Here is a 15811-nt window from a genome sequence, read left to right as displayed (position 1 = left end):
GACGTGTGAAAGTGAAGATTTTGTTACCCAAATTTGCAAGTCTCCACAAGTCCTTGGGTAGTCCACGAAGGCTCAACACCTGTCTCTGGAGAAAGCTGAATGTAAGTACTATCTGCCATAAAAATTTTATGTTCTAGGGTTAATCTCTGATTATTGGCAAATATTTTCCTACAGGTACTCAGACAGCGATACAACCCCGCCACACGGGGGGGGGGGGTTGGCTGTCCACGGCCGCGTTTTAGGGGTTAATAAGATCTGGTGTTCTGGGGAGTTTCCGGCTTGTTGGGGTGTTGCTGTAGTTATCCCCATCCCCAAACCAGGTAAGGACCACCTACAGGTGACAAATTATCGGCCTATTTTTTTGACATCTTGTATATGTAAAGTTATGGAAAAGATGGTCAATGTTAGGCTTGTGTGGTTTTTAGAGAGAGGAGACTTCTTATCCCATGCCCAGTATGGTTTTCGAAAATTGCGATCTACCTCTGATGCACTGGTGTCCTTGGAATCTGTCAGTGAGGCTTTCTCCACTAACCAACACCAGGTCACGGTCTTCTTCGATCTGGAGAAGGCATATGACACTGCCTGGCATCATGGTATTTTACTCTCTCTTCATTTGGTCTTCGTGGACGCTTGCCTATTTTTATTCAACAGTTTTTATTTAACCGAATTTTAAGGGCCCGATTGGGAGGAGTGCTTTCTACTGCCCGAGCACTAGAAGATGGAGTACCACAGGGGAGTGTCCTTAGTGTTACTCTGTTTGCTGTAGCCATTAACGGTGTCATTAGTGTACTTCCTGACAGTGTACGAGGATCACTATATGTCGATGACCTCTCGATTTCCCTCACCGCGTCTAGATGTCTCTGATAGAGAGGAAGTTGCAACTGGCTCTCAGTCGAATTTCTGACCAGGCAGAAACTCGCAGTTTCCATTTTTCTTCAACAAAGCCCCCCTTTGGGCAGCCACCTTGTCGTGGTGGGGGGGCTTGCGTGCTCCAGTGATCCCACAAGCCTGCCCATGGATGTAACGACATCTGGCAGGGTCTCCCATGCGGGTAGGGTTGTGGGTGAGGGGTCTGACTAAGCGCTGCCCGAAACGTAGGTTACCCATATGGGTCATCGGTTCCGCCCTCCAGAGGGATCGCGTCAGTGCTGTCCTGAGTTGGTTGGTTGGTGTGTTGGGGAAGGGGGTCTTTGCACTGGTGGAAGCAAACTTTCGTAGCACGGGGTGTTCTTTTTGAGACACCCTCTGGGGACGAGGTACTCCGCTCCCATCACATCGCACTCGGTCCCCTCACTCCCTGGTAGGCAGTTTCCCTTGGCTCCTGGTGCCAATCCATATTCACCAATATATATATGGATATATTAAACAATTCTTTATCCACTCGTGTGGTCGGTGACCAGCCACACGAGTCGGATTCAAGTGGTCGCTCTCTGGCCGACGACCCTGTACCCTCCAGGTCGTCTGCCAAAACTGCGACTTTAGATGTTCCCTGCATTGAGTTATTACCTGGTGTCTTTGTGAAACACTCCTACACAAAGTATATAGTCCTCAAAACGAATGATGGTACTTGATTCCGGAACCTGAACTGTTGTAAGATTCACAGTGGTCTGGTTACAGCATGTGGATTTGCCCCCAAGGTCTCTTTGCAGGGTGATGGTTCTCTGTTGCTAGAAGCCAAGAATGAAGAGGAGAGTTCACGCATCCAGTCCCTAACTATGGTTGCTGATTATCCCGTATCTGCCTCGTGTCACTTGGTCCTAAACCAGTCCCGAGGGGTTGTGTATTCTCGTGACTTGATCTCGTATTCTGATTCTTCCCTCTTAGAGAGGCTGGCTCCTCAGGATGTTGCAGGAGTACAGAGAATTATGAAGAAGGTTGATGGGGTTTTAACCCCCACGCCCACTCTTATCTTGACATTTGACCGTCTTACCTTGCCGGAGGTTATCACTGCTGCATGGTGGAAGCTAAAGGTTAAACCTTATGTTCCCCGACCTAGAAGATGCTATTATTGTCAAAGATTTGGTCACGTCGCCATTCTTGCAGGCGGGAAGCGTCTGGCCTTCATGAGGTCTGTGGAAATTGTGGTGGAATTTCTCATGGTATAGATCATTGTTCTCAACCCTATAAATGTTTGAACTGTGGAGGAGCACCTCCTCAAGGGATTGCGAAGTATACAAATATGAATACGAGATCATTTCTGTCCGAACGAAGCAGAAAATTTCCTTTTCTGAGGCAGAGACCAGGGTAAGGGAGTGGTTCATTCGCCCTGGGGTTACCTTTGCTGCTGCGTTGACTCGCTATAAAGCTACCCGGCAGGTGCCCCTGCTATCACACAATGCCCCATCAAATTCTCGGGGTTCTACTTCCCGGCCTTCTCGCCCGGGGGGTTCCACTGAGAGAGTGCAGCCTGAAAGCAGCTGTGCTTCCTGCAGGGAGGTGCCTCCTGTCTCTGGGGGTGTCCCCTCTGCGGTGGTTCTTCCAGCATCTGGGAGTGCCTCTCCCATCCCAGTTCCTCCGGTTCCTCCTGCGACAAACACCCATGTCGATGCTACACTATGCTTTGACACATCCAAAACTCCTGATGTCCTTCTTGTGCATCCCTGTCCTGACATATCCAAAAAAAACAGCGTCTCTCGTACTTCTGTATCAGCTGCTACTTCCGTACCGACTGCTGCTCCTGTACCATCTGCCCGCTCTGCTACTGTTGCTCATTCTTCTTTACAGTGTGGCACTATAATTTCTAATCCTTTAAGTTCTGGTGCAGAGATGGAGGTTGCATCTGCCAACCTCAAACGAGTGAGGAGTGAGTTTTTGGGTGACTCCCCTCCTTCTAAGGTTCAAACTTCTGTACCAAATGAGTATTCTGAGGGGGCTCTTCGCTCGACAACCCAGCCAGTGGTGGCGTCTAAGTCTGTGGGTGTTCATGATGGCCCTTCTAGGATTCCCATCCCTGCCTCATCCTCAGGTGTGGTGGGGCCTGGGTCTTTAGATAATCATGGAGCTCAGTCGATTGCTCCCTCTGATCCGTTGCCCAGCGGCCAACCTTTGGATGATTTGGTTGGGGGGGGGGGTTCGGTTGGCCCCGAGGTGCCAGCTGAACCCTCACATGGGTGTGCAGACGAGGCACTTGGGTCTTCAAAGAAGGTGTCTGTGCTTCGGACTCATTCTGGCGATGGGCGGGACATGTCTCAGGGTAAGGGTACTTCCACCCATGGAAACTCTAAATCTTCATTGTCTTCTCGGTTGGTGAGGCAGAGCTCCACCCCTAGGAAGAAGGGCTTTCACTCCCTTCTCAACGAGGTTGCTACATAGCTTTCTAAGTTCATAATATTTAATACTAATTACTATGGCTCAATCGGTACCAATCTGTCTTCAGTGGAACTGTAGAGGTGCCATGGCAAATTGGGAGGAATTGCAGTCATTACTCTCTGCTCTGAACCCACTATGTGTGTGTCTTCAGGAGACAATGGTGGGGGACAGACAGTTCCCTTCCATTACGGGGTATAAAGGCTTCCATGCATCTCCTCCTGGTGGTCACAGCAGTGGATGTGCAATTTTGTGCCGTTCTGATGTCCCCTTTATTTCCTTTGAGATTCAGTCGCCCTTTCAAGTTCTAGCCGTACAGATGCACGTTGGGAGGTGTTATACCATCTGTTGTCTCTACCTTCCACCTTCCGTTCCTGTTATACGTGCTGATCTAGAAACCCTTATCAGCCAACTTCCACCCCGTTTCCTACTCCTTGGTGACCTTAATGGCTGCCATCCTTTGTGGGGTGACTCACTTTCAAATCCCCGGGGTGATCTTCTTGCCTCTTTGGTTGGGGATTTAGATTTGGTTGTCCTAAATGATGGAAGGCCGACCCATTTTCATGTTCAGACTGGCACGTATTCTGTCATTGAGCTTACCATCTCCTCCTCTAACTGAGCCCTTGATTTTTCTTGGGAGGTTTTGGATGATCTACATGGTAGTGATCATTATCCTGTAGTGGTCCAGCCTACTTGCTCTGTTCCTGTAGCCCGTCTGCCATGCTGGTGTCTGGACAGGGCTGATTGGTCTCTCTTTGAGGAACTATGTGTATTTGCCAACAGGGTTACTGATTTTTCAACTATCGATGATGCTGAATGTTATTTTACTAGGACCATTTTCTCAGCAGGGGTTCATTCTATGCCACGGACTTCTGGTGTTTTTTCCCGGAGACCCGTGCCATGGTGGAATGATGACTGCTCCATAGCAAAGGGAACTTACAAAGCAGCTGCTCGTTGGTATTTTGCCAATCGAAATGTTGATTTTCTAAAAATACAGTTTCGCAAAGCACGTGCTCGCAATAGATGGGTCATGAAGAATGCTCGCCATAACTCGTGGAGGTCGTATGTTTCTACAATTACATCTTCAACTTCAATGTCTGTGGTATGGAAAAAGGTGCGCAAGATTTCTGGTAGGTTCTCGCCCCCCTCCCCTCCGGTGTTGCGCCTTCATGGAGAACTTGTGTCTGCACCAGATGCGGGAGCCTCTGCTTTTGCAGATCAGTTTTACGCTGTCTCCTAAAAGGATCCTTCTCAACCATTTGCCACCTTTCATAGGAATCAGGAGAGGCTGGGTCTTGACTTTCGCTCTCGTGGTGGAGAGCTGTATAATTTAGATTTCAGCCTCTGTGAGCTACGTGCTGCCCTTTCAGAGTGTCGTGACACTGCTCCTGGGCCTGACGATATTCCATACGCTATGCTGCGTCATCTTCCGACTGATTCACTTCAGTTTTTATTGGACCTTTTTAACAGGGTTTGGGGTGAGGGCTCTATTCTAAGGAATTGGAAGTTGGGTATTGTCCTCCTCTTCCCCAAGCCTGGTAAAGACCATTCCCAAGTCTCCAACTATCGCCCTATCACTTTAACATCATGTGTGTGCAAGCTGTTCGAAAAGATGGTCAATGTCAGGCTTATGTGGTTTCTGGAGAAGGGTTGCTTTCTCTCTCCATCGCAGAGTGGTTTCCGTAAATTACGGTGCACTTCAGACAACCTTATCAGGCTTGAGGCGTCAATCTGTGAAGCTTTTGCCCCCAAGCAACATCTTGTGGCTGTATTTTTTGACCTTGAGAAGGCTTATGACACTGCCTGGCGCCATGGCATCCTCCAACAACTTCATGCCTTTGGTTTACGTGGTCGCCTGCCTGTGTTGCTTGGAAACTTCTTGACTGAGCGTGTATTTCGGGTCCGTGTGGGTTCTACCCTCTCTGCAGAAGGTGTCCCGCAGGGGAGTGTCTTAAGTGTTTCCCTGTTTGCAGTGGCCATTAATGATATCATTGACTCTGTGCCTGCTGGGGTATCCTCATCCCTTTATGTGGATGGCTTAGCTATATGGTTTTCTGGCTCCCGCATGTCTGCTATTGAGTGGCGGATGCAACTTGCCTTGGACAAGATTTCTGCCTGAGCCACTTCCAAGGGTTTTCGGTTTTCCCCTTCAAAGACTGTGGCTATGCACTTCTGTTGGACGAGAGGGGTACACCCGGACCCTGATCTCCAGCTTTGTGGCAGGAGACTCCTTTGTGTGACAGAGGCGAAATTCTTGGGCCTGACTTTTGATTGTCGATTGACATGGGTCTCACACTTGGCAAATCTTAAAACATCATGTATGAAGGCTCTCAATCTATTGAATATTCTGTCCCATACCACTTGGGGTGCTGATCGAAGGACACTCCTGCATTTGTTTCAGGTATTTGTAACCTCTAAGCTGTCATATGGCTGTGAGGTATATTCCTCTACCACAGAATCAAGACTAAAAACTCTAGATGCTGTCTATCATACTGGTCTTCACATTGAAACTGGGGCTTTTCAGTCCTCTCCAATTCCCAGCTTATTGGTGGAAGCTGGTGTGCCTCTTTTAGATCTACTGCATCAGTCTGTTGAAGTACGGTGCTGGCTCCGGATTCGTCACCTTCCAGACTCACTTGTCTGTGAGGGTGTGACGAAACAGTCTTGTCTTTTGTGTTATAGTAGACACCCTCGCATGCCTCGTCCATTTGGCTATAGAGTTCAGGATATAATGGAGGGGTTTGGTTTATCGGCAGTACTTGTTAGTCCTCTTCGGATCCCGAGGGTTGCGCCTTGGATATTGCCCAAGGTGACTTTCTGCATACCTATTGCAGATTTAAAGGATTTTGTCACTCCTCAGTGTCTTTTAAGGTTATTTTTAGAACATTCTTCTAGTCATGGTGGTTCTGTGCCTGTGTATACTGATGGCTGTAAATCCGCATCAGGTGTTGGTTTTGCAGTGGTATTTCCCAATTTTAGCCGTGGAGGTAGTCTTCCTTTGGTTGCAACTGGGGTGGAGTTGTCAGCCATCATTTTAGCCTTGAAGTTGGTGTTTGTTCATCCTGACAATTATTTTACTATTTTTTGCGACTCTCAAGGGGCGCTTTTGGCCCTGGACTCTTTTAACTCTTCCCATCCCTTAGTTTTAGCTATTTTTGAGTGGCTGTTCCTCATTCGTCATCGGGGAAAGAGAGTGGATTTTTGCTGGGTTCCCGCACATGTTGGTGTGGTGGGCAATGAGACTGCGGATGCATTGGCCAAGGCTGCGGCTACTCAACAGGCCCCAGCAGAATATCCGCTTCCTGCATCTGATCTAACACCTTACTTGCGGGACAGAATGCATGTGTGTTGGCAGAGACGCTGGGATGGAGTTGCTCATAATAAGCTGAAAGAGGTCTTCCAGAGAGTGGTTGTGCCAACGGTTCTCCCTTCCATGCCTCGGCGATTGGAGGTAGCTCTTGCTAGGCTTCGCATTGGGCACTCTCGGCTTACACATGGGTTCCTGATGAGTGGCGAGATTCAACCATACTGTGATGATTGCTTTGTTCCCCTTACTGTCCGTCACTTGCTGGTCGAGTGTCCAAGTTTGGGGGACCTGCGCCGGAGATTCCTCCTTAGGCATACAGGGGTAGATGGTGCCTACTGTCTCTCCTCGATGCTTGGGGGAGCCCATAGCGTTTTTACTGATTTTTTGGTTTTCTTCAGGAGGCGGGCCTCCTTCCACTTTTATAAGAAATTGTTTTCTCTTTTAACTATTCTTTTATTATTTTCAGTGTATTATTTCTAGAAAAAGTTATTAACTATGCACAATTTATTTGCCATGTGTTCTAGCTTCTTGTTCGGCGGCATATGACGTTAGCAGTTGCGCCGCCAGTTTCTACTACAATCAATCAATCAATCAATCATTCTTCAACAAAGACAGTGGCTATGCATTTTTGTCATCTTCGTGAGGTTCACCCGACTTGTATCTCTATGGTAGGAGAATATCCTGTGTGGAAGGGACGCGGTTTCTGGGTTTTCTGTTTGATAGATGACTAACCTGGGTTCCTCATATTCTTTCTGTTAAGGCAGCTTGTCTTAAAGCTTTGAGTCTTTTGAGGGTTTTACCTCGTACATCTTGGAGTGCTGACCGTCAGACCCTCCTCCTCTTGCATAGGTCTCTTATTCTTCCTAATCTTGAATATGGGTGTGAGGTCTATTCCTCTGCAACAGATGCCCATCTCCGGTTGTTAAATTCTGTGCATCATGCTGGTGTGCGTCTGGCAACCGGGGCATTCAGATGATCCCCGATTCCAAGTCTATTGGTGGATGCTGGTATACTCCCCTTGGATTTGCGACACCAGTTGCTAATGATGAGGTGTTAGTATCGTCTTCACCGCATTCCAGACTCAATTTCTTGTGCCATCGTCTCCCAGGATTCCCGATCTTCTGTTTTTGACACCTGTCCTAATTTCCCAAAGCCATTTGGTTACAGGGTCTGGTCTGTTATGTTAGCCCTCTCTGTTCCGAGACTGGCATTTTGTCCACATCGGATCCCAAGGGTGGGTTCTTGCCTGCTCCCTCGCGTGACATTCTGTAGGTCCATTGTTGGAAAAAAATTGCTCACTTTCCTCTCGGGTGTCCCTCTCCCTCTTTTTAAAACATGTCTCCATTCATGAGGGTTGTGTCCCTGTCTATACCGATGGGTCTATGACGGACACTGGAGTAGGATTTGGTGTTGTCTTCCCTTGCTTTAGTAGGGGCGGTAGCCTTCCTGGCATTACTTCAGTGTGTACGGCGGAATTGACTGAAATTTTTTATGCTGTTAAAATTATTTTTACTCTCCCCGAATCCTTTTTTGTGATTTTTAGTGACTCGCGTAGTGCTTTGTCTGCACTGGAGTCTTTTTAATGCATCCCATCCATTGGTTTTATCAATTTTAGAGTGGCTTTTTCTTCTTGGCCGTCGTGGCCTCCGTGTAGACTTCTGTTTGGTACCCGCACATGTTGGTGTGGTGGGCAATGAGAGGGCAGATACTTTAGCTAAATATACATCATCTCAACAGCCCCCAACTGACTACCCACTTCCTGCTTCTGATGTAACACCTTACTTGCGGTACACAATTCGTATGTGTTGGCAGAGACAATGGGATGTTGTTTCTCACAATAAATTAAAAGAAATCTTTCAGAGAGTGGTTATGCCAAGGGTTCTTCCCTGTATGTCTCGGCAATTGGAGGTGGCTCTCGCTAGGCTTCGCATTGGGCATTCGCGGCTTACACATGGGTTCCTGATGAATGGTGAATCTCAATCGTACTGTGATGACTGCCTTGTTCCTCTTACTGTCCGTCATTTGCTGGTCAAGTGTCCGAGTCTGGGGGACCTACGTCAGAGATTCCTCCATAGGCTTAAGGGGGTAGATGGTGCCTACTGTTTGTCCTCGATGCTTGGTGAAGCCTCTTGCAATTTTAGTGATGTTTTTAGTTTTCTTCAGGAGGCAGGCCTCCTTCCACTTTTATAAGTACTTGATATTTTATAAACTATTCTTTTATTATTTTTCAGTGTTTTATTCCTACTGACAGATATTAACTTTAATTTGGATATGGACTTTTTATTTTGCTGTGTGTTTTACTTTGTCATCCGGTGGCATATGACCCTGGCAGTTGCGCCGCCAGATTTTAATTATTTGCAATCAATCAATCGATCAATATCAGTTTGGAACCCCACAGCTGATCACCAATTTATCTATCAGCTTAGACGTGACCTCTTTATTCCAAGCAAGGTTATAACGTTGCGCCTGGTCAAAGTCACTTCCGGCTGACACACTCCACCAAAACTTCTTCTCACACACTGGAGATGGTGGGAATCGGTGTAGAATCCTGTTGAAGGAATTTAGAGGTAGTGTGTGCAGGTGAACTGAAACAGAGCAGATTAAATCTCTCTCTATTGGCCACAGAAAGATACAACTGTGACACTGAGAGAGCTCAGAGTTTATACATCCCTCTCGTTCGAATGATGTGTGTTCTGCTGTTAGCTGGCTGGCGTCCTCTCTGGGTGTGGCGCTGAGGTCAGCATATTCAGAGGTGCCAAACCCCTCAAACAACTGGGATTTACACATGAATAGAAGCATCATAACTTTACCATGTACATTATACACCTCAGTAAAGTAGTATTGACTACATTAAAGTATACCAACAAGGTAAATATTTCCCCAAGACTTTAACCCCTACACCGTGGGGTTGTTTTGGCGCTGCTTGTGTGTTTCGTGAGGATATTCACGCTCTGACAGACTTTGTAAAAATATTTGCCAAAAATCAGTTATTAGTCCTAGAATATTATAATTACATATGCATATGGCACATACCTTCAGCTTTCTCCTGGGATGTTGAGTCTTTGTCGAGTACCTTAGGACTTGTGGAGACTTCTGAAGTTGGGTAACGAAGTCTCCACCTTACACTTCCCGACACTCTGTAATATGATTACCACAGCCTGATATTATCACTAGATACACTATTCTATGATTTTCAGATAGTTTGGAATCCATACTCCAAAAAAAAATAAAAACACTGTGAAAGCAATGAAAATTACGGGCGTGTACGAGCTTCCCACTTGCGCTCATTCCCTGCTGGTATTCTGCCATTTATTATTCATAAAGACACTCACACTTTATATTCCTATTACTATATAACACTTATATATACCTGCAGCCTTTATCCATAAGTTTCCTTCAGTAATAGTAGTTTATTGTCACTGTAGGCATTCAATTTCTCTTTCAGTAAAATACGTAGAGAGCCAAGGTTTCACTTTCACTGTCATAACTTCAAGTATTTTGTACTCATATTTTTATTACTAATTATTTACATTTCTACATTTTCTATTGTATTTTCAATATTTACACTTCTATTTTACTTACACTGTTATGCACTGTCACTTGCAGTAACTTATAAAACTATATTACACTGTTCCATCATTTTTACATCCATTACTTTCACTTGCTATTTACACAAGAGGTGTGTTTGTGCTCAGGTGTGTGTCGGGTGGTATGTGCACACAACTGGCACCTGCAGCTTGCAGCCTTCCTCTTGGTTGTGGCAGGCATTTGTACCAGTCTGTGCCGATCCATGTAAGCCCTCTGCTCAAGTCTGTCGGGAACTCTTACAGCATGGCGCCTTGGAGCTGCTGCTGTCACCCTACCATACATGTATCCCTCAAGCAGCTACTGAACACAAGTCCTGGTGAACAACTTCAGGGAGAAGGACTTGGGTGGCTTTACGTTCATCTTGTATAGGATGAAGGTGTTCAGCATCGTCATATCAATGAGATGTAGAAAAACTTTCCTGTACCACCTAGTATTCTTCCTGAGGCAGTCGATCTCTCCAATCATCATGTCGGACTTGTCCACCAGCCGCATGTTGATATTATAGTCAATGACAGCATCAGGTTTCCTCACAGGTTCGCCTGTCCTACGGTTGACCTTCCCACTGTCTTTCAGTTCCCCCTTGTGTATGGTGGTGAGCATGTGCACGACCCTCTTGTCATGCCACCGTATTGCCAGCAACTTCTCAGACTTGCATAGGTGCACGTCTCCTCGCTACGAGTTTCCTGCCTCTGGGAATTTGGGGAAGTTGGCACGATTGCTCTTCACAGTGCCGCAGGAGCCAATGCCGTGCTCTGAAAGGTATTTAGTCAGTTTCAATGCTGTATAGTAGTTGTCAGTATACAGCACGTGATTCCCACCAAAATACCTTCCAAGCAGCATTTTCACTACACAGCCTGAGAAACCAAGGGGGTGTCTTTTGTCCAGATGGACAGTGCTGGCTGAATAGATGATGAAGTCAAGGATGTACCCAGTCTTACAGTCGCACAGTAAAAGAACTTGATTCCAAAGCGATGGCGTTTGCTTGGAATGTACTGTACAAACCTAAGACATCCTCTGAACAAAACCAAGGATTCATCTATGACAACCTTCTGAAAAGGGTGGAAGAATGACATAAACTTATCCTTCATTCTGCTCAGAATCTCCCGGATCTTCCAGAGTGGGTCGGTCTGGAAGGTACATCGTTGTTGGCTAAGTGCAGGTTTCCCATGATGTTCCGGAAGCGATCTCTGGCCATGTACTTATTGAAGGTGGGTGAGGGTAGTAAGGGGTCCATGGACCAGTATTCTTCTAACTCATGCTTCTTTGAATGTGGCATGAGAAGCATGAGGGTGAAGAAACATACAGCTCCTGCACTCCCAGCACGGTCCACTGTTGCATCTTCACTGCACCTGCACCACTTGCAGCACGTTGCGATTCGTACCTGTTTGTCTCATCACATATGTGCTGCATGACTTCGTCATCGAGGAAGGCCAAAAGGAAGTCCACACACTCAGCATTCTCATCAAGAGTGAAGGCAGGCTGTATCCCTGAGAAACTCTCGTCGAAATGAAGATGTTCAGGGATGAAATCGGAACCTTCCGTCCACACGAAGGCGTCCAGGATTCCCTGTCGTGGTGGTGTAGGGTGGCTGTGAGGCAGACTGGGCTGTTTCAAGGTCACTCTCACTGGCCCTAGGTTGCCGTGTAGCACTAGCAGCCCTTACTTTACTTGCTACTCTACTTTAACGTGTCAAGGATTTACCTCTTCCCCTACGGCCTGCCTTCATTGTAGGTGCTGGTGGAGACTCCGACGACGAAGACTCGGGAGAAAATTCTGCTGAAGACGAGGAAGAAATTAGTGAAGTGGGGCTGGGGGAGCGGGGAGTGATTCACTTCGGGACTCATGGTGGGCTGGTTCACACGGGGCCATTGTTTCAGCGCCTTTTCACTCCCTTCCCAAATTCCTTCCCTTGCTGCACTAAGGGCTCCTTTCCCTTGGAGCTAAGGATAACTTGGGACACTGAAGCACTTGTACTAGGAGTTTCTGTAACAATTTCCTGCCCAGGGTCATCACACGATTCACCCAAAGGATCAAAGTCGCTATCCATCATTATCATTGATAATTCTGCCAGTTCACTTTCCACTGCTGAGTCACTTAGTACTTTACTGCTTCCCACACGAGTTTTTCTAGGGGTAGAGGTCACAGGGCCCTTTGCAATGGGCACAGAAGCAGCGGAAATGGCGGGGCATGAGTGCGACATAGTTTCACCTCAGAGGACAACAAGGAACTGAATGATGCGGCGTATATGGGCAGGCAAGGGTTGACAATGTCAATAGGGTGACAGCTGCTAATTTACATGCTATAAAATGATTGGTAGGAGTTCCAGGTGAATGTAAATATCACTTAGGCTTCTCCCTTCCTTTCTTATATATATTTTTATTACGAGAATAGATTATAAGGCATATTTCAAGGGGAAATTACCGGTGCAAATTAGCGGACGAGTGCACGTGAGGTGTTGTCAGGTGATAATTAGCCAATTGGAGACTTCTCGAACTCTAGTTCAAGGGGTAGCCCGCCAGGTGTCCATAGTATCGTTCAAAAAAAAAAAAAAAAATGGGGACAAGAGTGGTAAGAGTAATCAGTTTTGCTAATTTTTATTTTCCTTGTTCCTTCCCTTAAACTGTACTTTTAAGTGATTTTCATTATCCAACATATGTATGAATATGTAGTATTAATATTAATAAAAACATGACATCCTTGTATTAATATTGCAAAACTTAAAAGGAAATAATGCGTATACCAATTTAGGGCCTTCCACACATTCTAAAACAGTCAGTAGTTACTGAAGAGACATATTATAGTACCCAAAAACTATGCTATGCTTATGAAAGGGGGAAAAAAAAAACGTATGTCACCGTCTGTGAATACTGATATATATAACCCTAAGATATAGAATGAGGAATCTCTGGCATCTCTTTGCAGTTGGCCGCCGCGCTGCCAGCCGCAAGATTCTCATTCTTGGGAAGTCTTTTGGACCGTAAACCAGCGTTCCCAGACGTACGATAATTATTGTACAAATCCAATAATTTAGCACACTGTACGATAAAAAATATAGCATGTAAGATAATACAATAATTTGCAATTTTGTACGATAATTTACACTTTTCGTGCAATAATTCCTGATACTGTAATAAAATTTTCAATATACCCATTAACAAACCATACTTTTTCCCAAAGACCAAACCAAGTTAATATGACATAATGACAATTATTATTCATAGTCGTTTAGAATAATCTATCACTAACGAACATAACTAAAAACTATGAGAACTCGATATGGTACGCGGGTAGCGATTCAGCCAAGTCCAGGACACGTCCGTCCAGTACCGGTACCGGTGGGAGCGCAGATAGCCCAAGCAAAGTTCACTTGTCAGTGTGCGATTCACTTCCGCCGAGGAGTCTCCGCATAACTTGACTGGCCATCTGCTGAGTGTTTTTCATACCTCACATACTTAACAACAAAAGAAAATGGCAGATAAACGTAGTGCAGTGGACCTGTTTTGGGGAGAAATAAGGGCGATTGTGGATACTGAGAGATATCCAAAATACAAGTGTGTGTCTGACTTTGCACTAGCATGCCTACCATTGCCCCATGCAAATGCAGACTGCGAAAGGTGCTTTTCAGACATTAACAGAATGAAAACAAAAGACAGAAACAAACTTAAAACAGAATCAGTGAGAGATATTCTTTTAGCAAAGCAATCCATAACCACCGGAGGAAACCATGACTGCACCTCATTCGTGCCATCCAAAAGCATGATCAGGAACATGACTTCTCAAATACTGTACCCAGCTGGTGAAGAATGTGATCCTGACTATCCGGAAATCGATGTGGAATCAGCCACTAACCATTAAACCGGTGAGTAGCCTTCCGTTGCATTTATATTTTTAATGTTAAGAAGAGAATGCGTTATTGATGCTTAGTGTGCCAAATATACCTTTCTGAAGTTTTATCCAAGTGAAAAGAAATGAAGGAATAATAATATTGGTATGATGCACGTGAACTGAAGGTGTACGTTAATCTTGCTCAAAATAAGATAATTTTTGGTGGTTGTGTACGATATTTTCAACACTGAAATCTGGGAACGCTGCCGTAAACATAAACATGGCGATCCGCGGGTACTTTGAGTGACGATGCCTGTACGTTTGTGCCGTGGTCGACTGCCCAGCAGATTCTAGAAAAAATGGTAATCAGTATCCATACATGGCTGAGGTTAGAGGCTGGGCGAAATTTCCCTCAGCTAAGAAGGAACCCAGACGACGAAAGCTCTGGGAAAATAGGTGTAAACGTGATGGGGGATGGAAGGCTACAATTAGGTACCATGCCATATGCTCCAGGCATTTTATTGACTGGGTGGGAAATGGCCCATCCTCATCCCATCCGGACCAAGAACTGTTTGGCAACAATGACTGGGGCAGAAGGCATACCCAAAGAAGATCTCAAAATGGCTGGCAAATAAAGAGGATACCCACTGTGGAAAGTCAAAGTGGCAGTGTTCCAGCTAGCCCTGATGTTGACGTCATACCTCAAGACTCTGTAGCTGAAGCTTACATCAGTGAGGATGTAAGAGACTGCAGTGGAGCTGACGTTGGCCAACATAGCATTATGCAACAATCATCAATTTTAACAGGTAAGCAGTCATGTGAATGAGGTGTAAGATAGGGTCGGAAATTATGTTAGGTTACCTTAGGTTGGGTTAGGTTAGGTTAGGTAAGGATAGATTAGGTTACGGTATGTTAGTCATTTCCGACTGGGGTTTTGGGGGTTCATTGTGATCCTTAGGGAGTAAAGTAATACGTTAATGGTGCTAATATTCCCAAACTGCATATTGGCAACTTGTAAAAATTTACTCACTTTTGTCAGTTTTAGAAAACATCATTATTCTAACTTTGGTTAGGTTAAAGGGCATTATTACACTTTTGCCAGTATTTGAAACCATTTTTGCACTAATTTTGGTTAGGTTAGGAGCATTATTACATTTTTTGCCAATATTACAAAACATATTTACTCCTTGGTGTGGTTAGCGTAGGACCACTATTACACTTGGCCAGTACACCCAGATAGTTGTGCAATATGTTTCAGTAGTATGTTTTCTTTTACCATATTATTATAATTATTATTATTTGCTTTATATCCTTCTAACCTCCATTTTTCTTTTTCTTTTTTTTTTTTTTTGAGAGGGGGAGGGGAACTATGTGATTTAACCTTCAGATTTGTGGGAAACTGAAAACTTTTTATCTCTTGGTTAATTAAGGTTAGTTCTTCTTTAGACTTATTGGTAATACATCCAAATTAACACACACATTCATATACATGAAATGCTTTCTGTTTCAGTAACAGCTGAGCCACACCCTGATCACATCTATGCCTACACTTCCCAGGATACCACAGAATCTGGCAAGCCAGTAGATGTTGGGACACAGGTGAGTCTTCTTACCACTCATGCTGAAACCCAGACACATGATATGGTGGGTTGTGCTTTGACCTTCATTTAGTATATGTGATTTTTAAGTTATCGTTAACAAGTTATTGTTTAAGCTGCATTTTTGTTGTTCAACCTGGGGCTTGGGATCAGAAGCTCATCATGGGGTACTTGGTATCCATCTCCA

Source organism: Coenobita brevimanus, chromosome 55 (assembly GCF_032717465.1).
Source record: "Coenobita brevimanus isolate Jiangsu-jjx chromosome 55, ASM3271746v2, whole genome shotgun sequence".
Lineage (NCBI taxonomy): Eukaryota > Metazoa > Arthropoda > Malacostraca > Decapoda > Coenobitidae > Coenobita > Coenobita brevimanus.
The sequence above is the reverse complement of the archived record's forward strand: the minus strand, read 5'-3'. Positions refer to the sequence as shown.